Source organism: Harpia harpyja, chromosome 7, assembly GCF_026419915.1.
Source record: "Harpia harpyja isolate bHarHar1 chromosome 7, bHarHar1 primary haplotype, whole genome shotgun sequence".
NCBI lineage: Eukaryota > Metazoa > Chordata > Aves > Accipitriformes > Accipitridae > Harpia > Harpia harpyja.
This window is the reverse complement of record NC_068946.1, coordinates 54343381-54362453: the sequence shown is the minus strand read 5'-3', so window position 1 is coordinate 54362453 and position 19073 is coordinate 54343381. Positions and strand designations below refer to the sequence as shown.

The following is a 19073-nucleotide window of genomic DNA, read 5'->3' as shown; positions in this document are numbered from 1 at the left end:
TATATTTCTTCATTTTATGACGTGCTCTCTTTAGACTTGATAATCATCCTTTCTTGTACTTGAGATACCTTCCCTCCCCACACCCACTCTCTCCTATCCCCCTGAAATTCTGGGAGAATGGTAGAAGATGTACCTGGCAGCCTTATTTCCAACACTGGCACGGGTGATGGAGGCAGCCAGCCTTCGAAAGGGTTTTGGGGGAGAGGTTTCTATCCTTTTTGAATGAGATTTTAATGTGTTTCAGAAGCCTTTTGCTACCTGCAGCCATGTTTGGATGGTCTCTTCTCTGGTGACCACAGAAGTTTGCAACTCCACGAGCAAACGGTGGGGAAGGAGCCCGTGCATAGGAACAACGGCGCGTGGTTTTACTTCGGGTGCTTTAGAAAAAGGCATTTTGGTTAAAAAACCCCCAAACACGAGCTATATCCTCTTTGGGTGCAGAGGTGTGGGGAGCTGGGAATTAAAGGAACATGAGACACTCTGAAGGATGCGATCAAGTAATAAAAATGAATTGGTTTGGCTTCAGCCAAACCGACAGTTTAGAGCTAAATTGGCTTTCTGAAACATACCTCAGTAATGACAAACGGTAAAAGCAGGTGGAAACAAATCTATCCAGCTGCTGCAGCCGAGGGGAAGTTGGAAGTAGTCTGAATTCAGCAGGTTTCTACATGTTACATGAAAAGCGGTTGCTTGTTCAGATTGCAGTGTTGAAAAGCCCATATTTTCTTAATGCTTTTTTAATGAAAAATCAGATCCAGGAGAACTTTCTCATTCCTTCTGCTTTTAGATTGGCTTTCAAATGTTTCTTGTTATCTGAGAGCTCACTGTAATGCTGGGCAATTCAGAAATATATGAGGCTCGCTCAGAAAATCTGTTTCAGGAAGGTAAAGGCTTTTGTTTCTCTATGAATGATTTTTGCAAAGGGAGTTCATTCTTTACATTCTGTTCTTTGTTGTGGCTCTGCCAAGTTATGAGTAAACAAAACACTTAATGCACATTTCTGTGTATGATTTGATGAGAATGACGTACAAAGTTTGAAGGAAAAGTTAAAGCTTTTAGGGTGAATAAAAAACCCAAGCCTTAAAAGTGGTGAATACTTCTTGCTGAAATCCTGTGAAACAGCAGATTGTGCAACAGTTCTCGAAAAAGATAAAAAGGGAGGGGGATAAGTAATGCTTCTGTGTATTTGCTGTCTTAAGAAATAGGCTAGGAATGAACTGTTCTCTTGTTAAGCAAATGCTTATCATGTACATTTTCAACGCATGGAAAATTTTTCCATCCTAGTCAAGAGCATCAAAATCCAAAAGAAGGGCGAGGGAGGTGCTGTGAAGTGTGGTTCTTGTCCATTTGAAATAACTGGAAAAATAGGGAATAATTTAGGTTAATTACTAGCTTTTTCAATTTTTAGGTAGTTTCTGGCCTGTTCTTCCTTCTGGTACAGAGAGCAGGGCAGAGGGGGAAACATTTCCTTGTTTTTTCCCCATGTACCTCTCACTGCACGTAGGCTGAGACAGGCTTCATGGAGGCAATTCACTTTTCTCTCTTGCAGCTAAGCAAGTGACGTGGAGGAAGTCACCCTAATCACAGCTCCCAATGTGAATTTGGTGATGGGATTTGGGCTAATGTATTGCAGAGCAGTTTGCTTTCTCCCTCAAAAATCAGAGACATCAAAAGAGAGACTGTTATTTTGGGAGTCCAGATAATTTTCCTTCCTCTCCATTTCTTACCGTCCGCAATAACCTGAAGGCTTCCCATGAAAATATTTTGTGGATGATTCCAACTGTTAAAGATATTATAGAAGCTCCCAGAATTTGAACTTTTTTCAAGGGGATGGTGTCTGTTCTTCAAAGAACACAGTAAATAATATTTCATTCTTCATATAAAGGAGTCTGAGTTTTTAAAGGAAAAATTCTACTTTTTTTTCTAAGCAGAACAGTGGAAGCTACTGGGTTGTGAATGCTTTAAGAATTGTGGCCCCAAGGTCTAGTGATTAAAGGGAGCTTTAAATGTGTGAGACATTTCTCACATTAAAAATCTGTACAGGGAGACCAGTTGATATCACAATCAACCTTTGCTGTAATGCCAATTGCTGGCATAATAAATACATGTTAGGTATATACATCACTACAGGCTGGAGATTTTTGCACAGTAATTCCTGAGCATGAATATCTAAAGCAAAATAGTACAGACAGTATGGCACTAGATAAAGTCCTGATCTTTGTGTGTAGGTTACCGGAGAGTTACTACCATTTTACTAAGTTCAGAGGAGAGTAGCATAGATGTAAACCAGGGAAACTGCTCTTAGAGTTGTGTTGAAAAAGGAGGTTGCTGCGGCTCATGAGCTTTTATGGTTCAGACTATAAAAAAGCATCTAGTAAAATAGATGCAAAGAGTTTGGCTAGCCCTAATAGCTGTGGTGCAGAGCCTTGTCTGAAACCTCAAGCACCTTTTGGAGCAGCATCAGAAAAACAACTATTAGAAGTAAAGCTGAGTTTTCTCTCATCTTTGGAGCTTACCCACACATTTATGTTTGTGTTGTTTGTTTTGGGTTTTTTTCCCCCAGGTTCCTGTACTTTATTTTGTTAAGTGTACAAGTTTACAGAAAGGAGGGCCTCTGTGTTCAGTGTTGGAACCATGCATGTTGAACCTTTGGTAAAATGCCTTAAAATTTGGCTTTTTAAAGCAAATTTGATGCAGTTCTACTGAAGTACTGACATTGTACTTTGTGATAATTCAAGGTGTTATGTTACGTAGAGACAGGACCTTTCAGAGAGTACAAACCGTGCAGGTGCAGAGATCGCCCCTTCCAGCAGCAAGAGATGCACAGCATAAACAGACAAAGACTCAAAGTTGAACTGCATTAAAAAACCCCAGACAGCCCAGGAGTTCACCATGATGTCATCTTACTGGCTCCTTAGGAATTTCTTTGCCATATAGGTGTGACTTCAAGGTACAAGGAACCACTTCAGTTTAGGGGTGCCCTACTTTCATGTCTTGCATGAGTCCGGTCACAGATCCCAGTCAAACATTTCAGTGATGATTGCACAGGGCTCAGAGGGGAAAAGGTAATAAAAAATAAACTAAAATTTATTTCTGAGCTTTTTTTTGATAGGCCTCCTATGTTGTCAAGCTTTGGATGGAATCAGGCCAGCTTGGCACTTAGTGCCCTGACCAGACATCACCGCAGATCATGTAAAGGATTTTTTCTTTGCTAAGGAATGCTTCCTTCTCTCTAAGTGGTCTGAAAATATGCAGATTACAAGTATCAAGGCACAATCATTTCAACTATTTATGAAGGGCGGTCACTTGCAGTGAAATCCAAGCTATTCTGAATAGAGGAAAAAAAGTAGGACACATCTATGGAATAGTGCACTTTGTGCATCTGAAATACTGTAGAGGAAGGCAAAGTTTTTCCAGAATACACACTGTTCAACGTCAGCTATACATCAGCAGAGCCGAGGGAGCCGAGCTGCGCAAGTACAGCACTTTGCAGAGTCAGAAAAGTAAATAGCAGACTCCTATGAGAACAGCCACTGTGATCCTAGTAGATCTCAGAGAAAGAGCTACGAAACGACGACAACAACAACAACAAAAAAGCAAGAGGAGAGTTCAACGTCAAACTGGCAGACTCTACAGTGTCATCTGTAAAATGATATCATCTGCCAGAAAGCCTGCTGCCAATTCATACATTTTTCTGCATTCACAAGTTACAAGTGTGCAGCTGTGAGGCTATTGAATTTCATGACTGTACATTTGCAGCTTGTGAATTTGTCAGTAGGCATTTCCATCTTGATAATATTTGTTGAGAGCTGTGCAGTATGTACTGCCTTTATATTAGATATGCTTAGTACAGTCTGCAAATGCTAATCAGAGAATCTCTGCTGGACCATAGTAAAAGTATCTAAGACACACTATTTTCTTACTGATTTGCATTTATATTTCTTGCTTTTCCAGGGCTCTTAATCATGACTGGAACCTCATTGTGAAAAGTAGTTGAATATATATACACTGAAATAGGGGATTCTCAGCCACTCACAGTATCATTTTTTTCTCTTCTTTTCTTTTTGTGTGTTTAGCTCTAAGGAAACCTCATTCCCCAGCATGCAATATCAGAATGCCAGAATCTTGTTGGGCTATTATGCAATTGATTGGTTTTTTTAATTTAAACATGTTAAAAATACAACAGCAGTGATTTTTGATGTACATTTGTTTGCATTTGTAGACCTTTGAAAAGTAAGGAAGCATCTTTGGTAAATGAGGAAACAAGAATGTCTGAAGTAGTTTGCTGAAGACCATGTAGGAAATCTCATTTTTAGCAATGGTCTATAAACGCATCTCTCTCAAACTGAGTATTCTAGAAATTCTGGGCACAACTGTGCCTTAAAGACACAGTTCGGAAGTAAAGGGATATCTGTGTGGAAGAAGGGGAGCCCTAAGAAAAAAAAGTCTTTTTCATTTAGAGTTCACTTTGTAATATCTGGGCAGCACATTTTGCAGTGGAACGCTGCCAAAATCCTAGCTGTGTAGTAAATAAACATTTCGGGGAAAAGCTGGCTGAAAGAAGATGGCTAGCCAAGTAGGATCTTGAATGTCTATTTATTCATTTATTTGTTCACTTTAATTCTGTCCTTGTATATGGCACCTATATCGATATGGTTGGCAAATGACAGGTTCATCCACCAGAATCAAAATATAATTAAACAATACCCTGCTATGGCTGCAAATTCCCTCCCTTCCCGCTCCAAAATGTGGTTTGAAGAAGCATCCATCTCACCAAGAGAGAGCAGCAAATCCCATGGTGTTGCTTCTCCTCCTAAAAGCCAACCTTCCCCCCATCCTGTGCCAAGTGAGATCTGCTTCCTGAGTGGAGTTGTCACACAAAGAGGGGAAATTTGTGACGTTTTAGCTTGACGTGGTCACAAAGCACGTCTTGTGAGAGGTCAGACACCAGTATGAATTATGCTCAGTGGACGTTTGGGATCGCAATGCTTTGGGTGGTGACGCACCATTGGGAAGAGGCCACCACCTTCTCTGGCTTGCCTTCTGGCCTGAATTAAGATCAGTAAGTGTGGTACTCTCCGTTTGACCAAACTGTGCCTTACGGTAAAAGATCCCACCTGGCGAAGCTCCATGTGCAATAACAGTTATAATTTGGTGGCTTTCTTCATCACATCCTTGGTGCTGGTAAGTACAAAGTTTCTCTTAGGGCCGTCCTGAAGGATCCTTCAGCCCAGCCCACAGTTGCTGGAGCACACACTGAAGAAAAAACCAAATTGTGAATTGAGTTTTCCCAGACTGTCACAATCCGTGGCTGCTGGAGCAGTGAGCTGATTCAAACGCAGCTCTCGCTGGGTTTATTTATCCCTTGCTGATATGTCTGCAGGGCCAGGGGAATAACAGAGCTTGCTGAAACCAAGATCTGTTTGCCACAGAAAGTCCAGGTGCATCTTCTTTTTTCCGTGGAGGCAAATCTTATTTCACTTTCCTCACCAGCTTAGGGGAAGATAATGCTAAAAATCTTTTGCTGGCCATAAGTAAATAAATAAACAAACTCCAGAGTTCAACTATGTGTGGCATCTTGCTTGTCCTTAGCAAGCAGTGTAGACAAAAAAAGCAGTCTTTTTTTCCACTACTTCTGCAAAACATTGCCAATTGATAATGTAGTAGTAATATTAACACATGCCTGTTAAAAAATGTGATACATACTTTTGGGTCTTTGAGATTAGTTCCTCTGAAGTGCTTTTTCTTCGGCTGCCTGACAAGGTTTTTGGCTCCACTTCAGTCTGGTAAGAAGACAGCTGCTCAACTTCTGACACAAATGAAGAAAATTGATGGTATGCCATCTCCAAAATTCCCTTTTTCCTGGCAGGGAATACTAGACTGAGTGCTGGGAGTCATTCAAAGTTTGGGGCTTTTTTTGTAAACGTTAGCTGGGGCAGGATTTGGTGTTTGCTTAGTTGGCTGGGCTGCTTCTAATAACATTCAACACTTGCATAGAGTCTGCATCTCTGGGAACATAAACAAATATCATAGCATTAATACTTACACTGCTGATACAGTTTGCTCGCTTAGCTGCTGCTGTGTACTGAATTATCATTAGCATGGTTTTGCATAATGTCTTAGCAGTTTATTGATCTCTCTTTGTCATGGAAATGTGGGAGACAAACTCCAGTGAGGGTCCCTGTAAGGATGGGTCTTCTTGGGGTGTTTCTGTAAGTCTGGGTCCTCCTGGGATGTTTCTTTAAGGCGAGTAGAGATGTGTGTGGGTGACCAAGGGGAATAATGTTTAGTAACTAGCAAACTTTGTTTGCCCACCATGATATTCCTCGGAACCCTCTGATCCTCTCTCCAGTGCCTCAGCCTAGAGATGCTCTCAGGATTTTGAAGACCACTCATTACAGGGTACATGTATTTATTGTTTTAGTTGAGTACAAAGCTTTCACCGTGCTTTGCTGCCGTGGTTTCCCTGCTCCTCAAGATAACACGAACTATATTTTCCATGTTGTTCCTGCTAGACTATTTCCCGAGTCAAAGTTTTCATCTGCAAAAGACCTCAGCTGTTTGGGACTGTGTAAAGTGTACCTTCAGACCCGTCCGTCTAAAAAGTAGTACATTCGTTGTGTTGCTATCCCATTACTTTAGAAAAACACCCCTACCCTAGTCTAGTTTTAGACTTCACTTCGTTTCATGATTGTCATGATTGTTGCAGAGGATTTGATTTTGATACACAGTTTGCTATTCATTTTTAAACCTCCATGGAAAAGAAGCTATGTAAAGCTCTGAATAATACACATGACATATGCTGCCTGTCTTGCAGAGGGAACTGAGGAACCCGACAGCAGTTTGCATTTTTGGAGCTGGAGAATAGAGGCAGTAAGCTTTAGTCAGGAGTTTTGGGGACTTGGAGGTCAAACCAAGAAGAGGAGTTCAGAGCTGCTCTAACAGAGATGGTAATTAGGTGGGGAACAAAGGATGTGCTCAGAGCTGGCCTGAAATTAAATAGAATCTAGTTACCATTACTATTACTTTATAAAGACACCATTTTTCTCGGGATGGTAAAATTTGTGTCCCTCAGATAACAGCAAAATCCCTTACCTAAAGCATTAACGTTTGGCAAACTTAGAGGAACGGGCAGCAGGATTTCATAGTTTCCTATGTAGTAAAATGCTAATAAAGGTGGTGCTATTAACTTTGTTGTGGCAATAAATGATGGCTATGTGCACAGCTCAACTCCATTTTCTTTGTTAGATGTGGAAATAATAACTACTATCAATTTTCCTTGCTCTCTACCGTTGTTACTCAGCAGTACCTGAAAGCTTGCACGAGGTGGGTGATTCCTTTGCAGTACCTATTATGCACATATGTGAAAGTAGGACACACGCTGCTAAAAATGCTTTGTTTCTTTAAAGCAGGTAAAAAAGCTATACCCAAATATATTGAAGCTTGGCTGCTGAGTATTTTGTGAAGACAGCAAAATACAGTCTGATCAGCAACTCTGAGAGAAGAAGATTAAATTCTTGCTTGAGGGAAATGAGAAGTTAAAGTGAGATTTTGTTAAAATAAATAAATAAAAATTCATTTTCAAGAATCAAATACTGAAACCCCCAAATCTCATTTTGACTTCCATTCTTCCTTGCGAACTGGAAACGGGCTCGATCAAAAACGCCACTTTTCTGAAAAATATTCAGATGGAAACTCTTTAGTCAGCTCATTTAGCAGCCATTTGGAGGAGGCTGCTCCATGCGCGAGCGGCTGGTGAGCGCTCGGTGGTAGCTGCACCGCTTTCGGGGCTGCGCGGAGATCCCTCTCCCCTCCCGAAGGCAGCGAGGGCCCTGCCAATGCATGGCATCAACTTTGCGTCCGTTAGCGATGGAAATAGGATATACTTGGGCTGTATTAACTGGTAGCCGGTTTCGATGTTTTCATCTCAAACGAGCCCGTCTTTTTGTTTTAAGAGAGTGCGAGAATCTGGTTTTTGTCCAGCGAGCTTTCCCTGCGAGCTGGTTTTGGTTTGAATCTTGTGCAGGTGGGGAGTACGGGACTCGTGCAGCGGAGTTTACCTTTTTAAAAAATGCAGCTAGCTCCTTTGTCTCTTAGGCAACTGCAAAAATAACTCCATCAAGAATAAACCTGCAAACAAGGGCGAAAAAGCAGAACTGTGTGAAGACATGAAATATACTGGTTTAAATAGTCCTGTAAAGCTATTTCCTCCCGCTGTACACTTCCAAGGCTGTAATGATGTGCTCTGATTCTTAAACACGAATCCTGACTTGCATGAATTCAGAGATTTCATCTGTATAGATCTGCAAATTGCTAAGATAGTAATACCTGGATATTTTATGGCATATCCTTAAGTCAATAGGCAAAAGGTTTCTGAATAAAAGCCTTAAAATTACCTTATGAATTATTAACTTTTCCCTATATTACCTTTGAATTATAAAAGCATAGAAAAATAGGAAGGAGAATTGAAAAGCATCAATCTCAGGTTCTTTAAAAATGTAATACTAATCATTTCGGCAGTGTACAAATCTTTTATTAAAGATAAAGAGGAAGCCATGCTTTTTTATTAACTTGAGGATATGTTCAATCCACATGATTAAAAATCTCATTACTAACTCAAGTCAGGGAAGTGATTTACTACTGAAACAAAATAGAAGGCATTTTGCTGCCCATAGCTGTATTTATTGTGAAGAAAACTATCAGTTCATATCTACTTTGTTGTGTTAGATATTTCTAAGGGTGGATTAGATTTTTCTGGGAATGATGGGGATTCACTGCAGTCTGCAACTGAAGTACTACTACCTTAAGAGGGAAAGCCTGAACGAAAATTATAGGTACCAAGAGATACATTTTTGCTCTAGTAAATTTTGATGAAGCAAATGATTTTGTCTGATTAGGTAACAGGATGTGCAAAAATTCAGGACTTTATACATAGGTACTCATTCAAGTGTAGCTAAAACTGTAAAGCAAGCGTAGATATTTTATCTTTATGTATTCTTTATGTATCTCATATACTAATATTTATTGATCAGTATAGTATAGAGGTACTGTTCAAAAAGAGCCCTTGAAGTGAAGTCTCAGCTTACAATGTTGAAAAATGATCGACTCACTCAATGTCATTCTTTCCAGAAATACTATCCTACTTAGGGAGATATATCTACAGAATATATATATATATAAAATATTTTTGTCCTTACCAAACCTTAAGCAGGTCAAATATTTTGTCTAAGTGTCAGGCAGCTATATGGGTGCCTTGTACTTGAAAAGGGTGAATGTCTTAAATATTGAATTATGCCCAGCGTAAGTTCCAGTACTATTTATATTACATCCTACAATGTAAAATGGAGATAATACTGAATTTATTTACGTCACAGCAGCTGTGGAAAAACTGGGTTATACACACTTGCATAGAAAGACAAGACATTAAATGGTGCCATCAATTCCTGCAAGCCAGCAGAAATAGCTTTTCTCTTCCTGATAACCATGCCTGGACGGCTCCCAAGGCTGAGTGCTAGTTTTGCACATCCCACAGGAAGTTTGGATTCTCTCCTGCATCGTGGGTGGAAAATGCCTGGTATTATCATGACAGGTGCAATAGGTATTGAAACGTAAACCTTTCACTGATCCTGGGTAACATATTGCCAGTCCTGGGCTTTGCTCCAGAGGAGTGTTTTGGGAGAAATTACATACCTTGAGGTAAAGAAACATTTCTAGAAATAGGTTGCTTCAAAAATTTGGCAGCTCGTCAGATGTTCAAAATGTTAGAAGTAGTCAAGGCAGAGATCGAATAGTGGGTGGAGGGAGGCAAAGTAGGCAGTTCAAGGTGCATAATGTATTGTAAAACTGTGGGAGAGATCTGTTGCACAAACAGCATGGTCATTTAAGGAGGGATTCATGTGACAGTTTGCAAACTTGTGATAAATGAATTGGTTGGGCACCTTCGCTCATCTCACCTGTTCGCAGTCCGCTGTTCTATTTCTGTCTGGATTTGGAGTCTGATGCACTAAGCAACTTCACTTTCCACTCACCAGTTTCAAAACTTCAAATATTAAAAAATAACCAAGGCATCAGAATATTTCCAGTTTCTCAACTTAAAACTCTGTCTTGATGATCTCAGGAGAGACCCCAATGTAAAACATTGTGTTTTACACAGCAGAAATGCTGAGGGACCCGAGGGGACTTTTTCCAGAGGGTAGGACAGAAAAGCTGTTTTCTAGCGAGAAGGGGGACCTCTTCAGCTCCCAGTAAGACCTAGCAAGTCCAGTAAGATGTCAGCAGGCATGGCACTCCCAAGATGTCCCACAGACTTTGGGTAGTTTGCAGGGCAGGTGGAAATATGCTATGTAAATTTGCGGGGCGAATATGTGCCTTAAATATGCTGTGTAAATGTATCTTCAAGTTGAGTAGTTCCAGGATATCAGTAAGCATAGGAAATATAGGCAGGGTTCATACTTCTGTTTGTGTTTGGGCTGTGCTAATTAAGCTACGTCACTTTAGGAGGAATGGCAGAATAAGAAAAATGCCACCAAAACATCTTTTTAAAATCTCACTTAAACCTATCTCCAAAGGGTTTTTTGTTGTCATAGTTTTGGCAGTTGAGGGAGGATCCTCAAGAGAATAAGAACTTGTTTTCTCTGGAAAATATGCTTTTCTTTCTTTTTTTTCTCCTATATTTGCACATAAGTGTTGTTATGTTTTCATTTCCATCTGGAAGGTACAATCTTCATCTGAAATCTTTATGTTGTAGCTTTATGAAATAGCATCAACGTAGGTGATAATGAACACATTAAACGTCTTCTGATGATTAACAAGATACTTTTAAGATCTTGCTTTATCACATGGAGGAATTTGTGTATGTAAATCTATTACATGCCAACATCTGCTCAGCCTGAATCCTTCCAGGATTTCTCCCGCTTTCAGTGGAAAGTTTACAGGAGTGTCCACATTTCTGTGCTTAGGTTTGCACCTTGGAGACCCCCAGCACCAATTCTTTTGCTCTGTTGAGATGATCCCGTTGACTGTCAGTGCTTACTAACGTAGACATATGTTACATTGTTCCTTGCATCGTTCATTGTGAATGAGAAAGTATCAATTAGGCAAGATGAATTTAAAAAAGATATGTGAGCGTGTATGCTAAATGAGATAACTGCTCACTTCTGAGCTTATGTGAATTTTGTTTTTCAGATGTTTACCTTCGGGAATATGCTTGGCAACTAATGAATATTTGTCTAAAATACTGCATTCTGGATTTCGTCTGCCAGACTCTGATTTTTGTCTTCATAAATCTTTGGTAAGTTTGTATTTGTGATTTGGCTTGAGTTTAACTTTATTTTAACTGTATTTTGTTGTAACTGTAATGTAATTTATTGTAAAGATTATTGAAAAATCTGGTTTTGAAAATCTGAGAAAAAGACAACAGCTTGAAAAAGGAATAGAAAAATCACAGAGCTAAATATGCACCCAAATAGTCTGTCTAACAATTATCAAAGTGATAAGTTTGGATTAGGGTCTAATTTATGGCTTATATATATTGTAACTTTTCTGCATTTCTCATACCGTGGAATACCAAGTCAATGTCAATGATTTGACATTGCTTTCAAAAAGTACAATTATACTATATTCCACAGAAGAGTTACGTTTCACAGTAGTCCTTTGTTATAGTTGGCAATAAGTTTGACACAGCTTGGTTCAGAGCTGAGTATTTATCTTTTTTTCAAAACATTGTTCTATAAGACACTCATGAGACTTTGCAATGTATTACCAAAAAGCTCATCTATCCGAATAGTGCCATAATTGTATTTATTTATGTGTATGTGCATGCATGTATTTTATGTGTATAGTTTGATAAGTAGGAAGTTTTCAAGGTCAATGCTGGAATATGTGCCAGACCCGAAGAGGTGAATCTCTGATAGGTATGCGATAACTCAAGAAATGCCACAAAGATCCTGAAAAGAGATCTGTGAAGAAGAACATGGTGTTGAAAGGGAATTAAAATACATATTTTTCTTAACATTTCAGCTGTGTTTGAACAGATCACTCTAGACAAGGTCTGGCCTCTTTGTGGTGATTGCTGCACGTTATGAGAAGGCTTTTTTGTTCAGGCTTTACCTGGTGGCTTCTCAAATACCTCTGTGGCTTTTCAGGCTGGCGTTTTGCGTCTTGGTCTGAACCCTGGGGCTACTAATGCTTCTCATTTTAACTTCACCCCATGCCAGCAGTGCTTTTCTGAAACCGGGTTAGGGAAAAGCAAAGACTGAAATGGAAAAAAAACCCCCCAACTTATAGTTAGATAATGTATATAAGATTCTATATTACATTGTGTCTTTCTCCCATGTTGATCACCTGTAACTTGCCATTTGGGGTACAACCGCAGGGAAATGTTTGTGTACTGTTGTATAAATGAAGCATAGGCCAACGGAGTGCCAATCCTGACTGGGGCCGTGGCAGAATAAGGGCTCTGTTTTCAAAAAGCTGTTAAATATGTATGCAAATAAGGACTCCTATGGAGAGTTTAAGCAGATTAAGTAGGTAACTCCTGTTGATTTCTTATGGAAAGGCATGCTTTACATCTTAAACTTCTCTGCGTTAGCTGAAGGCTAAATGCTGTTCAAATCCATCACTGCTGCTTAATACGTTTGAAAAACCAACAATGTCTTCTGCCAACCAAAGTTCTCAGGTAGTGTCTGGATGTAAGAATTTCTGTAGTAGTCCAAATTCTCCCGACCAACACATTTTTCCTCCCTAGTTTAATATTGGGGATAGAAGAACGATGAGACCTGTGTTTTTCTTTCCACGTACTGGTGTGTATCTGACAGGAGGGAGTGAACTGACTCCTAGCCAGATCATCAGGACATTCCCCACAGCTCTGGAGGACCCCTCTTGTCTGACATGGGGCTGAACTGACGACATAGAAGGGAAAAAAAAAATGTGACAAACACAGGACTCTTCATGAAACAGCATTCCTGGGGTTTTTTTTTAGCTGTCCAAACACGAAACGTGCATCATGTTGACTTCCAGGTCTCAGCCTGCTGGGTTAAGAAGAGGCTCGGGGCAAGACCAGCCGGGAGAGGTGCCATTTCACAACGTGGCAGCCTATGTTTCCACCTGTGGTTAGACCTCGACTGTTTAGGCCTGACTGCCCCACTTTTGGGAACGCCACAACCTGCTGGACAGCAGACATTTTAGGAATTTCCCAGCAGATAATGGTTTATCTAATCCTTTTAGATTTACTAACTTAGAAGTGACATCATGTTTTGACAGATGGTGTCAGCTTCACCACAGATCTAAGACATGTTTAAGAAGATGTTTGCTTAAAAATACAAATTTTTGGAACAAAACTGTAAAAAGAAATAATAATATGCACTGGTAATATTATATGCAGTAAAAAACTCTGCTTTATTTGCTCCTAGCTTTGATGCAGGCGATATACCCCAGGTCTGGGCAAGCCAAGCTTGCTGTTGGAGTTGTGTATTTACTCCTGATGTTTAGGATGAGCAGAGCTGCAGGCAGCGTGACACAGGCCATGGTAATGGTCACTTGTCTTAACTTTTATAGTTATGCTCTTTCTGTGAATGTCGTAAACCACAAATTTAATACAAGAGACAGAGAAGCTGTGAGCAGCATACCTTAGTTTGAGCAAGTCCTCCTGCCTCTGCTGGGAGCACATTGCAGGAGCCGTGCGTGGCTCAGCGTGAAGCCATTTGAAATGAATGTTCAGCACTTCACACCATCAGTCTCTGGACATGGACCTCATGTAGTGGACGGGGTCTGAAACCCAAAGTTTTCTGCTCTTTGGGACTGGGGTCCGTCTTTAACTGGTTCTGAAGGATGTTTACTGGGATGCTTCAGAAACAGAGGTTCTGACCCTACCGTGACTTACCTTAGTGTTATTAGGTGATTCCTTCAAATTCCTTCACTGATATTGCTTTGGTTAAAGGTACTAAAGAAGCAGGCTTAATGAAGTAATTATAATGAATATTACATAGGGGTTTGGAGCCCTCAGGCAGGAGTCTTAATATCATGGTCTAACACTTGATTTAAGAGAACATCTTGTATGTATTATTTACATCAGATATTAGTCCTGCTGCGCCAATAACTGCAACCCAGGGGATTTATTAGCACCAGATGTGCTATTTATTTGGAAGAAATACCATATAATACTTGAAGCTACAAAATCAGTTTTGAAATAAATAGATCTTAATATCAGATAAATAATGGATGAAGGCTAACTTCAGACTGGCTCCCTGATAGATCAGGGCAAACACTCTGCTGGAGATTTAATGTTAATGCAGCACAGCAGGGGATTTTTTTAGGCTATCATCCCCAATCTCTGTCATGTAGAGCGGTGATACACTGGGCTTCTGGAATCTCATCGCAGAGGTCTTCTGGACTTTGAGATATTTCAGCTCTTCTTGTGTTTACTTAAATACACTTAACTCTTTTTCATGTTCAAGTAGCTTCAAAAACTTTAACTGATTTTGTTCATTGATAAGGCTGAGAACTTAGGGGAGGGTGAAGAGAAACCAGTTATGGCTGTAAAATGGCACGGGCACAGCAATCCTCATGTGTAGGTCTCAGAGTCAAATGGGGGTTATTGAGTCGACCTGGAAAAAACCCTTAATGTTCTGCAGGTGCCCAAAAAGTCTTTCTGTGGTGGAAGGAGATAATGTTTTCAATTTGGTTTTAAACAATTTTATTTTTTTTCTCGAATGACTGTGAAGATACATGATCTTCCTATTGATTTTTGGTGTTCCTACTGATACTATTGACAATTATTTCAGCACAATTTTTGATGTAAGCCACCTAAGCAAGTTTATATCCAAATAAAACAAGAAGTGTAATAACTGGAGGCAAAGTGGGAAAAACCTGAGTGTGGCAATGATGAAGTCCTGATCCTGAAGGTGCACATATGTTTCCCAAAAGTGCTGCATGAACACATATAAAGTTCTGGATCTGGGGCTTGTGTGATAACTTTTCCGTGGCAATACTCTTAAGATTTTCTCCAGCCAGGCATCTGGAAATCCCAAAATATAAGGGATTGATTCTCCTGAAACATATTGGCACTTTGGGTTTGTTCCCTGTTCCTCCCATTGATAGGCATGCACAGGGTTCCCTTGTGGTGCGAGAAGACTGAAATGTGGCCTCATTGCAAAGTTTTGCTGGCATAGCTAAGTGTGCTCCAATTGTGAAAAATTGATGCCTCTAGATGGTATCACTGTGCAAAAGCCCACAATGTGGATGCAGCTCTCCTGACCAAGGAGCTCTTGTCTGCTTCGCTTATGTTCCTAAACGCTGGTGTTACTAAGCCAGCAGAAAAACTCCTTCCATAAGCATATGCTGCTTCTACTCTGGAGGCTCTGTATATGTAGCTATAGGAGTGTACAGAGACTTCCTTCTGCAGGTGAGGCATAATTTATATAGTAAGTATATTTTTCTAGAAGTGCTGCAGGTGGACTTAGTAAAAAGTAGCGTTTTGCTGATGCTGCTATTCTTAGCTGTATGTATTGCTGCTGAGGCCAGTAATTTCTTGATCCGTATGTATACATGGGTTATTGTAAATTGAAAGTAGCTTAATTTCATAAAGGAGAATGCAAGCTGTGCATCATCTTTGTTCTCTGCCCTGGTCCCCCGAACAAGAAAGTAGATCTTTAAGTTTGGGGATGAATATACTGTTCTCTGTGTCATCTAGGAACCTGTATGTACTCAGTAAACAGCATGCAGGCTTGGAAGAGATTTTGGAAAAGAACTTGGGCAAATACGATCCAGGTCAAAGCAACTGTCTTTCTGTTTCTGCTCTGGCCTTTAATTTATTTATTTTTTTAAAAAAATTAATTTCTTTTCAGCACGTGGGAGGAACACTGCCCACTGAGCTCCAGCTAACTAGCTGATTTATGGTTTACTTCCTATGCACCCCAGTTTAATTAGGATGTTACTATTTCCTGCCCCTCATTACGCTAACCCTGATCACCGACACAGAACTGGAAACAAATTATGATCGAAGCACAGAGGAATACAAGCAGCTAATTTGTTTTGGTCTCTGCTGGAAAATTGAAATTGTATGTATTGCAAAGTGCTTTACAAAGTATATTATGTGGCCTGACAGAGAGCTTCGATATCTAACTGTTGCTTTTCAGAGGAGAAAGCTTTCCTTATATTATTAATTATACATAACTGTATATATATTAATTATATCATCCCTTCCTTTCAGGACAGAGAGAGGGAAGGATTCACGAGGGCGGTTCAGGTGGATGGGCTGCAGACCAGGAGGGCTCTTACTTTTATACCATGACTGCACATTGTGGGAAAGATGCGTCCCTGAAGCCACAAGGGAAAACAGGAAAATTTTTAACAGAGGTTAACTAGCACATGTTAAAATCCCGGTGCTGAGAATACAAGTTGTAATTTTAGTATGTGGCAGCTGGCTGAGTTAAACCCTAGGTTAGCGTATTGCAGCAATATAGTATTCTGGCCATGTTTTGTTTGCCAGGAGAAAAAACAAACAAACAAACAAACAAGAAATGAATTCTGTGTCTGTGCCTTTCTTGTTTAGGTTTTAATAATAGCAAGTGGGGCAAATTCACCAGCTGTGCAAATGGATTCAGAGCTACTTCAGTCAAAGGAGTCGCACTCGCTCGTGGCAGGAGGGGCTTTTTCACATGAGGGTGGCAATGGCTGGGAAGCAGCGAAGCAGAGGAGAGCCTGCAGCTGAGGTCTTGTTTGCTAGAGGGCTTAAACTACACTGATTTAAATTCAGAGTGCTGCTTTCTTCCTTGGCTGTGATAGTGTTTGCCTCGATGCGCTCTCTGAAGAGTTGGGGAGTTGTCGTGGAGAAATGTAGATGAGTTGCTTGGAGCTTAAGCACACGAGATGAGGAAAATCTCAGTATGAAAACAAAACTGAAAGAGTAAGTCGCTCATGGCGTATTCGGAAAGCGTCCGTCCTTGTGAGCCATGTGTCCTTAACACATGGTGTTAGGGCCGTTGATGTAGGCAGTGCGTTTTGGGCTGCAGTCCCCTGGGGACATGGTAAGGTTTTAATGAAATACAAAGCGCTGCTAGGCTGGTTGGCAAATCATAAATGTGACTGCTGGCATAAAGGACAGCATAGTGCAGCGCTTTAGGTTCTTCACATTACAGTAGGCTGACACCTATCATGTATGCAGGGTATTGTTGTCCCTCTTTTGTGTTCTTAAATTACTAAGGCCTATTAACCACATGCAACTACGATACCTGTATGAAAACTGGCTTCTCGACATGCAGAGCAAAGGATTTGGTAATGAAGTGAATTCCCTTTCCCTCTGTGTGGTTAAAAGTGGATGTTGCAAGCAACTTTCAAAGATTTTTAGGTACCTGAGCCTGTTAGTTAATGGGAATGACATATCCTAATGCCATTTGCAAATTTTCCATTTGAAAGTTGACCTTTTTTTCATTAAAATAGTGTGAAATGTTCATAGTAGTGACCCAAACTTGCTTCATTTAACCTCATTACAAATGCAGACTTAATTCATTAATGGCGTGGTTTTGAGATACCTTCTGTGGGAGGAAGAGGGTTTATTCTCAATTAACGGCACCGCCTTCCTCCCTCAGTTTTCTGTTTCTATTTCTATACCGTGAAGCTTTGTGATGTTTATTATTATTTTGCAAGGTTTGGGTTTCCTTGAATCTTAGAAAAAACTGCAGACGGGGGCAGGATCTGTGTGTGCAGGGCAATACAAGCACAGCTGGTGGGGGGGAAGATGATGCAGCGTGGGTCTCAAGCTCACAGCCGAGGGCCAGGAGCAACTTCTCCATAACTTGCTGCTGCTCTTTGAATGCTTGAGGTGACTCTTTCCCTGCCTGTAAGTTGGTAATCCTGCAAGATAGCTGGTTTCTGACATAATGTCTGCATCTGTTTGGTATGAGAGAGTATTGGTGTTGGTATTTGGGTTCGAATAGCATTGTGTTTCATATGAAGCAAAAATCTGCTTTGGAAGAGTATTTCCATAGTCTGATGAAATCAAGCCTGTGCAGGAAAGGTGGGCTGGGGAATTTCCGGTTCTTGAACTAAGAAAACATGAAAGTTTGTGAATCTGGACGGAACCGTAACCTCTTTTAAGTGAATACTGGCATTATTATTTCTGTGCTCTACTAATGAGTCATACAGGGAGAACAGGATCTCAGATTCAGTTTGAGATTCTCCAGCTTGAGATAAGGAATAAAAACAGTATAAGAATTTACAGGAAGGGAGTGGATAATATTTAAACATTGCTCCATCCTTCCTAGAGAGACTGCGTAAACTTAAACAGTATTGGAAATGACAGCTGAGATTAAAACAGGTCATCTCTTGTGAACACTTTCACAATATCCCCGTTTCTGTGACACTGGAGAAAGCCTGCTGTTGGCAAGCCGTCAGGGAGAACGCGTTTCGAAATGCATTGTTCACTGTACAGCAAACACGAGCAAGGATGTTCTTTGAGAGTCTGTAAGAGCCCGCTGTTCGCTCGTGCTGTTTACAAAAAACCTCTTTTCTCTCGAAATGCAAGTCAGCCAAACTGTGGTTTAAAGCTCTTGGTCTGGATATCTTCCTGGTTTGTGTAGGATGTATGGTAGTCAGTACTACAGTCTGCAGTATTTCATCCCTGAATGTGTGCTGAAATACTTTTCCTTCCTGTAACTTTTTCCATCCTTGATCATTCTGGGTGAGCTGATTAAGGATGGGTTGTGGCTGCGGAGGGGACAGTATGCAGAGAAGGAATATAACAATTTCCTGCAGGGAAGAAATTCTTTCTATACTGTGACAAGGCAAATAATAATAATAATGTTAATGACAGACCAAATTTATATTTGCAGACCTTCCTATGTGCAGTTGTGAGCTGCATTAAAGAAATAATGAGTAAGAAGGGTCTCCGGTTCCCTGTGCAGGTGGATGTGGGACTGAGCTGCTTCCATCACCACTGCAATTTTTTTCCTCAGCTGTGGAACATCCTAAAATGTTTCCCCTTTTGTAGGGGAACTTTTCATCTTAGATGGCTTAAGGGGAGTTCCTTCAGCTGTTCTTGAATTAATTACAGCACATCAGCTATGAACAGTGCACTC

The 19073-nt window shown here is 40.4% G+C and overlaps 1 long non-coding RNA gene across 1 annotated transcript in view; it reads left to right on the top strand.

The window, feature by feature from the left end:
- The window catches only part of LOC128144606 (uncharacterized), a 196970-nt gene that overhangs the window by 120156 nt on the left and 57741 nt on the right, over nucleotides 1–19073 (top strand). Inside the window, exon 3 of the long non-coding RNA XR_008236135.1 lies at nucleotides 11185–11290. This is a non-coding gene — a long non-coding RNA (uncharacterized LOC128144606). The remainder of the gene's footprint in view (nucleotides 1–11184; nucleotides 11291–19073) is intronic.